A 13,007-nucleotide genomic window follows, 5' to 3' on the forward strand; every position below is an offset into this window, starting at 1 on the left:
TGCAAAAGGTTGGAACCAAAAGCTAAGGTAACACCACTCATGTTCTGAAGTATATATATTTATATTCAGAGTGCTGTGAATAACCCCAGTTTTTGCCTTCCTTTGAAAATTGGCTGTGCTATTATTCATCTTGGATGTCAAGATTTTCTTTACTGGCTAGGTCGTCCTGGTTTAATCTAATGTTTCATTTCCTCCCAACAAAATAAGATATTTGCATCAAATTCAGCATTTCAATAACAGTAGTGAAAAGTCCCTCTTTGTAAAAAGATACAGCATTACTTCCTGCCATGAGTTCATCTGCATCATCTCCATTTATTTCTCCTGGGTGATGAGAAGACCTTTTGCATTTGACCAAAAAGCGCTAGTAAATAAGGAGTTAAAATGAAGGCAGGCTCACTGGTTTGCTGAGATCTGTCAGAGTCTGACTGGCTGGCTACATATCTGTCTCTGGAACAATAGGTACCTGTATTCTGCACGGACTGCTGGGCAGCACTGACACTCTGGAGAAGGTCTGCCTCTGTCTGCGCTTTCCTGGTGAGAATCCCCAATGACAGTTCCACTTTTCAGTGGAGGAGAAAAAAAATATCTGTCTACTCTCTTGATGAAGGACAGAGCTTTGATCATTTTTATTCAGGCTTGTCGTGGCCGGAGGTTTTAGGTTTTTAGTCTCAAGTCAGCAGTCTCTCTCTCCCTCTCTCTCTCTCTCTCTCTCTCTCTCTCTCTCTCTCTCACACACACACACACACACACATACACACACACACAAGCACACACACACATCCACTCCCTCCCTCTCTCTTACTCTCTTCCTCTCTCTCTCCCTCCCTTATTTCCCCTCATAGGTTCTATGCAGGCAGATGAGTGCCACAGCTGTAACTGAGGCACAGAATGATAAACACAGTGAAGCCAATTTCCAGGATGGCGAGAGGGGGCACCGGAGGTGACAACAATGACAAGGACCCAAGGACCGCCCTTTGGACAAGTTTTAGGTAAGAAAACGTGTACGCCCCGATTCTTGCATTTTTGCACGCTTGTGGCTGAGAGAGACGTTGAGATAGAAAGCGAGTCTCAGTAGGAAAATATTTTCGCGAGGGTATCATCTGTGCTGTCACTTGCCTGCAAACCTGTGTTCTCAGGGCTTTGTGTTACGAGAATCGTTGGAGGTGAGGCGTGAGCAGGGCTGGGCGGACGGGTGAGCTGCTTTTTATGTCTGTCTGCTGACATTTATCATGCTGTTTAAATTTGTATCTGGAAAAAATTCTGTTTGATGATAGTTAGCAATGTTTTGTGCAACGTAGAGCATATGGCCGTGTAGAATTCAAGTGATGCTCTTTCATTCTTAATTTGAAATTATTTTTATACTCAACTGTACTGAGGTCAGAGAGTTTTAAAAATTAATGAGATTCCCTGTGGAGTTCAAATAGTAATGTCTACGTGAGCTGACACAAAAAAGATAAGATATAGCTGGTATATTTTTAAGGTGGATTTAACTGTCTTAATGGAACATACTCCATTTGAAATGTATCAATTGTACTATAGTTTATGGAAACCTAAGTATTGGGGGATATTAGTCCTTAATTTTTTTTTTAATGACCTGGAGACATTTTGTCAAAACTAGCTATAGAAGAGGAATAGATTGTGTGGAGGCATTGCTAAAACTTGATAGACATAATTGTTCTGGCAGTGGAGAATACCTTACACTTTCGAGGAAATGACAAATAATGAATGAACCACATGCTAAAAAATATGCAAGAGTGTGTTTTCATCTTAAGTAATATATAAAAATTCAGGAGATTTTTAGGGTGAAAAACTGCTGGCACGAACAAAGAAGCAAGTGTACCCATAGATGAGAATTCTTTGTCACAAAAATGAATCCCGGGCATGGATTTAGGAGGTTAAGTGATTTCTACATTCTCAGTGCCCCACAGAAGGGGTGAGTCCAGACATTTAAAAATGTACTGAAAACTTTCATTTCCCACAATTTAAAAACATTGTTTATGTTCTTGATACAACACATTGTTTAAATGAAGGGGACTGAAAAGCAGTCTGAGTATACAGTAATCGGGGCTAAAGATGCTTTTTATCTGAGTTCCCCATTTACAAGACCCATTCTGAGCTTCCTGTGATATATTGTTATGTAAATACTGTGCAGCCGGGGAAAGCAGTACTATGGAGATTCAATTTACTTTGAAAGTTGTTCATTATAGCAAGGATGAATGTTATTTATTTGATGTGATTCAAAGGCTGGAAATGACTTTTTCATTGTGGCGCCTTTTGTAATGGGTGCAGGGTGATCTAATCTTTTTAATTTTGGCTTTCACACCAGTGGAGATGAAAAGAGATCTGAACTCATTTATCGGTTGCTAGGTCCTTCTGGAGACCCAAGTCCTGTTCTTGGTTGCTATGGCCAGTCTGACCTCAATCTCTGTGGTTTTGGGGACTTAGGCAGTCTTCTTTCTTTCTTTCTTTCTTTCTTTCTTTCTTTCTTTTTCTTTTTCTTTTTTTTATTGAGGAGCATGCACCTTGATTTATGTCCAAAATTGTGGCTGAATGTCTTTGTCTGTAAGTGATAAATGGTGCCGAACAATTCATCAGTTCTTACAAGTAAACACCGCTGTCCCACTAAAAATATGTTTTGTTCTGAGTTAATGGTATGGAACAAGGCAGCCTCCACAAACAGCTATCTTTTATTGCGGAGGGGCCTCTGAAACTTGGAGCAAAGTGGAGGAAATTGGCACGTATTTTCTTGTGCATTAGCATTTCACTTGTGACTCGGTGATACCACTTTAGGCGGATTGAGGATGAGAGGGCAAACCTTCCGTGTCCTCACTTTCTCCCTAGCTGGGGCCGCCTGAGACACAGGCCCTCTCCGGACGCCTGGATTCGGCCCCGGGGGCCCTCGGAAGTCAGGCGGAGTCCCTGATGGGGATGGGGTGGGCCTCCGCTCTGCAAGCGCCCTGCGCTGAGGCATAAATGGGCAGATGTGGTGCGGCTCTGCTGCCTTCAGTCTCGGGCTGGTTCTTTGAGGGAAAGTTGTATCCAATACTGGCGACTCCCAGGGATGTTCTGCTTGTGTGTTCCTTAATGGTCCCTGGATGTACTTGCATTCTAGAACCTTGTTAAGAAAGGAGCCGCGCTGATTAAGGGGTTGTGGAGTATACAGCCGTGCTTAGCAGATGAGCCCTCCTGTATTTCCCGCTCCCTTAAAAAGTGCTTAATTGATGCTGCAGGGAGCATACAGTCCGCTAATAAGATGATGCTGACAAAACAGCTACCAGAACCAGGCACTTATTGCTTATAAGCGCCGTCCGCTTCCCTCTGAGAGATTGCAGCTCTGTAGGGTGGTTTTTTCTTTTAATAGTAACATGCTAATGGTTTTTATCCTAAATCAGCCAGCGCTGAGTATCTTCAGGAAAAATGAGTTCCATAAGAAGTGGCATCCTCCTCCAATGGGAAGGTAAAAAATTAAACATTTTTTAAAGTGCAATTTTCAAGCCATTTCATGTACTTCTTGCAGTAGCATTAGAAAGCCGCTTTCTAAATAAAACTAAGATTTGCGCCATTCTTTCTAGCCATAAGAGGTTTAAAGAAGAGAGTATTAGGGAATTTTATCGTTAGTCATTTTCTAAGGATTGTCTAGCTTTTGTTAGCAAAATGCAATCAGGTACTTCGTATGTTTCCTGTCAGCCTTGAAAACCAGCAGGTTTTTGTTTTTTAGAGGACATTATCCTTTGGGGGATCAATAAAAACGATCTTTATTTTATGTAGATTTTATTCCTAGGACTGGTAAATAAGCACAAGGATTGGGTGATGTCGAAGGTCTTCTGTCAGCCTGAAAATTCCTCAAAGAGCACTAGTTTTCAGAAAGAAGGCATAAGGACGCCTTTATTAGTGTTAATTGAGCTTCTTCAACTGTTCAGCTCTTTTTCATTGAGCAGCAGTTAAAAGTTCTGTGCTCTGTGGGACAGGTAACCATTGTGGCTGGAAGTCATTTTCAAAAACTGGATTTTTGGAGGTATTTTTTTTTTTTTTTTTAGTGCTTTATGAAGACTTGGGTTTTGCAGAGCCCAATTGGGGCTCCTTAACTTGGGTTTCTCACTTCAGGTCTTCTTGAAGGTAATACTTTATATGAGTGGCTAATTTCACGAGAAATGTTTAATTCTAGGTATCCGAAGGCAAATGTTTCCCAGTATGTGGTATGTATCTCTGTGTGTATGTGAACATATTTTAATATAGAATGTCTTATAAATTTTACATCGTGCTTTGCTTTGCTGTTATTTCAAAGGATTTAAGTGAATGTTGGATAGCGCTCAATTTCCTGAAATGATTAAATTCCATCTCTGAAGAATCTGGGGAAAAGGCCTATAATGACATTTTGATGACTTTCATTTTAAGGAATAATAGAAATTGAGTAAAATATTTTAATAGCTATTCTCTAAAATCTCATTCCAAATACAATGTTTTTATTGCTCATTCTAGCTTACAATTTTCTGGTGATAATAATGTTGGCTGGTGATTGTTTCTTATGTAGAAATCATTCTATCCTTATGTAAAAGTTATTTCAGAAAAGTCTTCATGCATTTATCTCAGCTGAAGCAACCGCATTGAGCTCTTGAGATAAAACAGTGAGTATTTCCAGATTCCTCCTATTTTAATTTGGTACCTCCTTACAAGAATTAGGTGTATCTTAAAGGGAGGAATGTGACAAATGATAGTTTGTGGCATAAAGAGGGAAAACAATGAGACAAGTCAGGAGAAGGCTGAGAAGACAGAATAAATATTATGCGCTATCACAAAATGGACTTGGCATCTCCCAGATGTCAGGTACTTCTAAAATTTAAAAACAGACTAATATCAAATATATGTATGTAAATATGCAGTCATTATATCTGTCTATATTGAACAGATAAATGCATGTATGTAAACTTACTGTAATTCCAGCTAATGTTACCAGGAACACCTTAGCACCTCATTTCTTTCAGGAGATGTAGACACAAGTAAAGTTAATCACGTAGCTTTTAAAGAATCAAATCTTTTGGGAACTGGAGTTGTGACATCTTAGATCAATTTTCACGTAAGTCAGAATAAAAATCTTAAATCGGTTTTTCTGTGCAAGTTACACAAAGCCATTAGCCTCCAAACTGCGTTGTTCTAAACACTAATTAGAAAAATTTGTATGCAATTTAACTTGATTGTAGTGAATATTTACAGTCAGAATATTACATTATTGCCGAGTTAACACGCCATCCATGCAATTTTTTATAGAAGCAAAATTAAGCTCTACTATCTGCTTATTCTCCTCTCTTAATATGTTTACCATATTTCCCCAAGTTTGCTTTCTTTTTGCACTTCATACTGCCTTCCAGATACCAGTGTTGCGGAGAAATTAGTTACTCTTAGTTTCTTTCTGCCTACTATAATTCTGGGTTTTGTCTTTTTTGGTATGCCATTATTCTTATCTGTCATCTAGACAGTTATATTGACTTTGAAGCTATTTGTGTGACCTATTCGTCTGTGTTGGGGCGGGAGAAGCTTATTTCATTAGAAATTGTGTATCGAGTGCTGAAAGATTTGAGTTGCCTTTGGGATGTTGTGCAAGGGCCTCATATTGGGATCTAGAGTTTCCCAGTGGTAGCAAGTTACTTGCATAATTCAATAAAATCTTTCCTTCAAGCTACCTTACCTTATTTTCCACTAAGTGGCAAGCCTCAGATTTTCACTGAGCATCATCTAGGAAACTTAGTATGAGAAAAACTGGCAGGGATGGGACCCTCTTGGATAGCTAGTGAAGGTGTCACTCTAGGTTACTCTTCTGAGATGTTGGCAAGGATACATTGTAAAGTTTTATCTACTGGTATGTTGTGTTTAATCACCTCTGTGATCCAACAGCAGATTTTAATTTGCATTACCATCAGTCAGATTCTTTTGTTTAAAGAGTACCAGAATGATTTAAGAAAATACAAGCTATGCTAAAAATCTTAATTACACACTCTCTCACTCACTAATAATTAATCGAAGCATTAAAAAATTTGTTCAGATTTTAAAATGTGAAAATTGTAGCTTGCTTAATGGTATTTATATTTTTCTTTTCATCAGGAGATGGCTCGTATAGAATCATAATCCCTGAGATTCTCTAAAGTTGGTAGACTTTATGATCCTACACCCTATAGTGAACAGAACTGTTTTACATTTTTAATAACATCTCTGAGCCATAATTTATGTTCTTAATGTTGCCTGGCATTATTTAAGCACAACGTACTTGTGATCTATAAATCTTTGAAATTCCTGTATTTTTCTGACGATTGAATTCACAGTTCAACTGCAGACTGAAATATACCATAAGGCTAAGAATTTCCTTAGAGAAAGAAAGACAAGGTAGCAAGCACACCATGGTCAGGAACATATGGTGTACAGTTAATTATCAAAATCCCAAGGGTTTTAACATAGTTTACTGCAGGCATCTTCAACAATACTGGATTTTCAGAATATGTTTGAAGACGAATTTGATTTGCTAGAAATTTGAAACCGGGAAACCAAATAAATTATTTTTAAAATGTTCTCCCATAAGGATTTAGAAAATATTCATTCATTCATTCCATAAACATTTATTCAGTGCCTGCCTTGTGCCAGACACTATTCTTGTGGCTCTTAATTTAATATTCACCATTAATTCAACAGTCATTATTTGCCTGGTTTTGCAGATTATAGGAGTCTCGCCAGTTAGTCATACCCTATCAGCTAATCACATCACAATCCATATCATTTTGGAACTTGTTCTTCAATGATCTGTTCTTTAAATGGCTTAAAATATATTCTCTGCATATATACCAATTTAGAAGAATATATTGGCAAAGCAGTCAGAATATGTTTTAAGAAGTTATCTTGTCGATGCGTATTTAGAAGTGTCCAAATGCATCCTTCCCCCCTCAGTAGCTAGGCCCATGATGCAGCAAATACTAAATGGGTTTGTTACATTTGCTTCCTTCTAATGCTGCTCATACTATGTTCAGGGACCTCTAATTCTAATTGTTAATGGTTAACATTTATTTTCTATATGCCAGTCAAGGTACTAAATCCTTTACTTTTGTATTCTTGTTTAATCCTTCAATTACATTATGAGAAAGGTAGTGTCACTATCCTTGCTTGTAGAAGAGGAAACTGAGGTTTTGCGAAGTTAACTCCCTCGAGGTCACAGAGCTTGCAAGCAGCTGAGATGACTTAAAATCCAACCGTTTCAGATTCTATTCATCCTTCCAGTCATTCAGCCGATGTTATCGAGCTTTGATGGTGTCCTAGGCCTGCTCAACATGTTTAGAATAAAGCAGTGGCTAGAACAGGCAAGCCTCTGCCCTTAGAATAGGAGCACGTAGTCACTTGATACATTCATTATGTTATTTCCCTTTGCATCTATGGATTCCCCAGAACCAATAGCATAAAACATTTGAATTTCAAACCTTCTTTAGACCTCTCACTATTTGGCTTCAGTCTTTCTTTCCAACTGCATTATTTACAGATTTCAAAAGAGGAATTTGCTAACCCGGAAGACCGGTCTGCTCACTGCCTCCTCGAAGTTTGCCTTGTGTTTCCTCCCACCATTGCTGCCCCGAAACACTTTTGCCACTGCTTTCCCAACACTTCCCATCCTTCTGCGTCTGGGTCAAAGCCCACGGTGCCAACGAAGTGTGTCTTAGAAACGAAATCCTAAAGTTGTTTCATCTGCATTGATCATTTGACACATGGCATTTGCAACAACTAAAGAGATATGAGGCTAGGTAACATTTCACGTGTTTCCTATGTCCTGGCTGCTTTAGTACTTGTACATGTGCCCAGCTGACGTGTTAGCAAAGAGTTCAGGGAACTAGTAGTAAAATAAGAGAAGAAAACAGAAGAGGAAAAGGACTGGAAAGCTTGGAAACAAGAGCCCCCCAGTCTAGCACAGTGCCTGGTATAGAATATGCAGTTAATGTACATTTGAGGCTGGGAAGGGGAGAAGAGCAGCACAAAGGAAGGAGAGACTGACAATAGGAGGAAAGTTAGCAGGGAACGAGAAAATAATATTCCTAAATTGATAGCCCCAGGCCTTGAAAGATCTTTAAATACTTAATTGGTGTCAGAGAGCCCATTAAGGAATGCATAGATATGCAAAATCATGAAAGATACACACTTGCATGTATGTTTTTGCCTTTTCCAGGAATAAACTGTCCCTCTTATCAACATTAATACTTTAGATATGGAATGAACTTTCTGGTGTTTCTAAGAGCAAGGGCAATTGTGTTATGTTTGTGTATGCTTATCATTACTATTCAGGCCCACGGTACAGGGGACTCTAAGTTGGTTGTGTTGTTTTATGCTGTGTATGATTATTTCTCTATCCCTTGGGACATTATTTAGTATCACAGAAATTGCTGGCCACCTTCCCCCCCCCCCCCAAGAGACTTCCTCTTAACCACATAAAGTTTTATTGGTTAATACTTTATGTCAGATTTTTTTCTCAATAAAAGCTAAGTTCAGTATTCAAAATCCTAATGCAATGTCCCCTCTACCAACAAGCAACTCTTGTGATTAATTTTATTTATGTTTTTCCTCCATTGTATTCAAAAGCATAGCCTTGAAATCTCTAGAAAAATATATATGTCTGTATTTTGTGTGGGTTCTCAAAGCGAGTGCTTAAGGTAGAAATTTTATTTCATAGGAAAATCCAGGTAGATATTTCTTAAAGCAACTACTATATGTGACCTTTGCTATGGAGTTATTTTACGGACTCACTATAAGAGCCATGGCTTGTATACATAGTTATGACTTATAGGGCTTACTTCAAGGATGGATCACTAATACATAATGTATTTGTACCGTGTATTAATCTCCCTGGGTAAAGTAAGGTAGAAAGGCTGCACCTTGAACCAGGGAACATGATAGCCTGTGTGTACCCTCTACTTTTATGGGAGTACTCTGTTGAAGCAGCCCCATTCTTTGGAAATCCCTACTTGCTAGTTGAGGTAAGTGAGGATAAAGCTTTCTCCATGAGGCTTTGAGCTACATCCTGCTTTTAGGAAACAAGGAATATTTCCACAGTCTGTATTTGTAGTAGTAGCAGTTGCACAGCCCATGAGAGTTCCAAAAACGAAAATGTGCTCCAAGTGCTTATCACATGCTGTATTGATGTCAGTAAAATGCTGAGGATGAGCTCGTCTCCCCCTTAACCCTGACTTTCCATGGTCCTTTCATTTTGACACTAATTTCAGGCATGAACCTTGGCACTTAGCTATAGTGTGTAATTGTTGGTATCTCGCTGCCACCTGGGTGCACAATGGCGAACAATATTTAGCCCCTGTGATTTGCCATAAGAACACGCCACATGCAGTTGGAGAGGGAAATATTTAATCAGCCAATTTTCTCCATGCAGTCATAATCCGTTGAGTTGGTTGAAGACTCTGTTTTCTCTGAATTGACTGTTTGTTTTGTCACTGCAAAAATAAAACCTTTGGCTCCCTCCCAAATTCTTGTCATGCAAATTGGGGGACGTGGTCTATCAATTTGAATGTCCAAACGAAAAGAAGGTATTTTAACAATGCAAAATTAAAAACCCATTTTGGTCAAAAGATCTTTTTTTTAAGTTCCTTGAGTCCTCTGGTTTGTTGGCTCACTGTGGACGTAACATGTGGAAAGGCTGTGACGCATGAATGATACTCTTCCATTTTTAGGCATGATGAGGCTGTTGATCTTTAAAATAAATTCCCTTTGGTGACATTTACAAAAATAGTTTCACTTTAGCAGCTTTTAATTTTAATTTTTTAATAAATGACAAAAATGGTATAACTTCCCAGTGACGAGGAAGTCACCTAGGAAGTGGGTACTTACTTAATGGAAACAGGAAATACCCATTGCTTCCCATCAGATGCTGTGCTTATAATCAGTCCAGAGAAATAGCTTTGACTAATAGGAAAATGGTATAAGAATAGGATCGTCTGTCTAAACAGGCAGCATATCATCTTAAAGACTAAGGTCTATTTTTTTAATCCTGGTGCTTTCAAAGTGCTGGAAAGATTTGAATCCAGAACTTACTCCTCATTATACTTTAATTCTGCTAATTCAGTGTAGTGCAGGTGATCCAGACTAACCTGCTTCAATTCACTGTTACTCATTGGATTTCTGATATTTATGAATATTTTAAACTTCCTTCCGTCAATTATCTCTTCGATAGTATTTATTTTTTTGGCTGGGTAAGGATAATAAGAGATGTTAGTACATAGGACAAAGAATTTCTCATCTTTACCACAGAATATAATATTTTAAAGAGTTCAGAATTTCTGTGTAGTTTGGGGGCTTTATTGTTTTCATTCTAAGCTGAATTGAAGTTGGTACAGTGTGAGACCTTTCTAACTAAAATGGTATTGTTTTTACTTAGTAGTCATGATTATTGTCATAAATTGGGAGAGACTTCAAATCATTTATTTACTCAATTATTCAGTTGGCTTTTTTCCCCCTTAATTATCTTGTCTGACCAGTGTTGCTAAAGGCACTGAGGATTTTACAACAGGCAAAAATATGATGTTTCCCTCATCAACTATCATATAATTGGAGAGAGAAAAAGAACTTTCAAGAATTAATTGGATAATATAATAAAATTACTTTTAGCAATCATACTTCAGTTCTGTGAAGAGAGAAGCTATTCCCTCACAGGTGGAAAGCAGTATTAACAATCAAATGTAGCTTTTTGGCTCACAACATTGTTTCAGATTATTTGTTGTGAGAACAGTAATGAGTATGTTCAGAATAAAGGCTAGTTCTTGAAAATGGATTTTACAATTTTCAATTTATTTCATCAGCGAAAAGATTTTCATTTCAAGAAGACTTAAAAAAATTAACCATGTCACAGGGTTAGTTATGAACGGTCCAAAACTTACAAATACTTTATTGAAGGTTTATAATAAACAATGTGTGGGTGGGTGGGTGGGGGTGGAGTTTATTTACCATTGCCTCAATTGTACATCATGATAGTCTTTTAAAATTTGGACCCAAATGAAAATTGAAACGTTTTTTGAAATACTTCAACTTCCTTGCTGTCTTGAGAAGACAGACTAACATATTCTAGGCAATGGAAAATTTTTCAAAGCTGTATTTAACAGTATCCTTAGGTGTGTAAAGCCCTGCCCGGACTTTGTTCCCTGGCAGAAATATTACACCACTCACCCACATGGCTGAAAACACTGGGCCAAGCAACACCTAACATTAAGCAAAGAGCTTTCAGATTTGTTCCTTATTCGTTCTTACCACAATTATAAAATTTGAGGATTTTAAGGAAAAGCAACTTCGGATGTAGGTACTTGCCATTTACCAGGGCAGCCAAAGATCAGCTAGCCAAAAAATTGTTAAACTTTAATTTACAAACCTTGAAGTTGTTGCCCTTAGTTATGTTAAGACCTCCATATTGAAAAGCCCAGTCATAATCCAATTATTCTTACTTTTGATCTTGTGGAGTTTATAGACATAGAGAAAAGAGCCTTGAGCGTTTCTGCCCTCTCTTCTGAGGGAAGGGAAGAATTGGAGACAAATGAGCACCCCAGTCCTAGGAGACATCGCCTGTGGACAGTGTATATAGCATTTGATAAACCAGGAGGACAGATGCCCTCATATTAAGGGACCAGGGGGAGGGTGCAGCAAAGGACTCATTCTCCCGAGTCTCCTATTATGAATGGACTTGTACTAGATGCATCATAGGGAGACTCAGACAGAAGGATACTTAATGATCCCCACTCAGAAAATAGAGAGCAGCTTCCTGTCTAAAAAGTGGCAGCTCTGGGTTCTCAGTGTCTTTGAGAAGCAGGATCCACCATCCGTCTAAACAGATAAAGAGAGCAAAGACACTATGCACCTTCTCTCTGTGACTTGTGAATGCCTTTGGTGTCCCCAAATAAGGAAGTCCTTTCCCTGCTGTCTACTCTAAGCTGTATTTCATTTTTGATAGCCATTTGCAGAAGACATTTTCAGACTCCATGAAATGTAAAGAAAGTATGTCTGAGAAATTCTTCAGTTATATTTTTCCTACCTCCCCCAGCAGGTGATTTGGAACATGAAGTTTATAAACTTAGATACCTCCTATCAATCTCTACCTTTGAAACTATACATTAGGGATGCCTGGGCAGCTCAGTCGGTTTAGCGTTCAACTTCGACTCAGGTCATGATCTCGCAGTTGAGGAGTTCGAGCCCCTCATCAGGCTCTGTGCTGACAGCTTGGAGCCTGAGTTGGATTCTCTCTCTCTCTCTCTCTCTCTCTCTCTCTCTCTCTGCCCCTCCCCCGCTCATGCTCTGTCTCTCTGTGTCTCAAAAATAAAATAAACATTTTAAAAAAACTACACATTTAGACTCACACCATTTGAAGAAAAAATGAAACCAACAAAAAAACTTGAGAAGGCAAAAGCATTCTGTATTGGGGAACACAATATATGGTTAAATCTGTGAATCAGAAGGGATGAAAGACAGTTTAGAAACAAAGAGATCAAGTTTTTGTTGAATTATGGATTCATCTATTCTCAGTTTCGCTTCCTAAATCATAATGTCCACTGTCTTCTTAAAATTTGATTTACCTCTATGTATGGTTCAGCGTAGACATCCTTTCCTTGTTTGCTCTTTCTGGGGATGACACCTTTCTGGCACCTCTCGAGGGTGTTCATACATGACAACTTAACATTGGTATAATTTGCTTTTTGTCATCCAAGTCTTTACCCCAGAGTATTTTGATTAATAATGCTTCTGATGGCAAATACAAATTCCTGTGCTTCATCTTGAAATATTTAAATATGAAATCAATATTACAGTGCTGTGTCAATGGCCAGGAGCACAGAGCATTTTTCTCACACCTATGGTGAATCCATATCTTGTCAATAATTGACCATTAGCTTTTCAGGTTCGTGTTCATTTTTTAGGCTACATCAACTGGTCATGTCATTGTTATGTTTGAGCTTAATGTCCTGTGATTTGAGGGTCTCAGATGTTTTTCGAAAGTCTAA

The 13,007-nt window shown here is 38.4% G+C and overlaps 1 long non-coding RNA gene across 1 annotated transcript in view; it reads left to right on the top strand.

Annotated features, from left to right (window-relative positions):
- The window catches only part of LOC125169488 (uncharacterized), a 34,345-nt gene that overhangs the window by 4,920 nt on the left and 16,418 nt on the right, over positions 1–13,007 (top strand). The window contains exon 2 of the long non-coding RNA XR_007153701.1: positions 843–989. This is a non-coding gene — a long non-coding RNA (uncharacterized LOC125169488). The remainder of the gene's footprint in view (positions 1–842; positions 990–13,007) is intronic.

Source organism: Prionailurus viverrinus, chromosome B4, assembly GCF_022837055.1.
Source record: "Prionailurus viverrinus isolate Anna chromosome B4, UM_Priviv_1.0, whole genome shotgun sequence".
In the NCBI taxonomy this organism is placed as follows: Eukaryota; Metazoa; Chordata; class Mammalia; order Carnivora; family Felidae; genus Prionailurus; species Prionailurus viverrinus.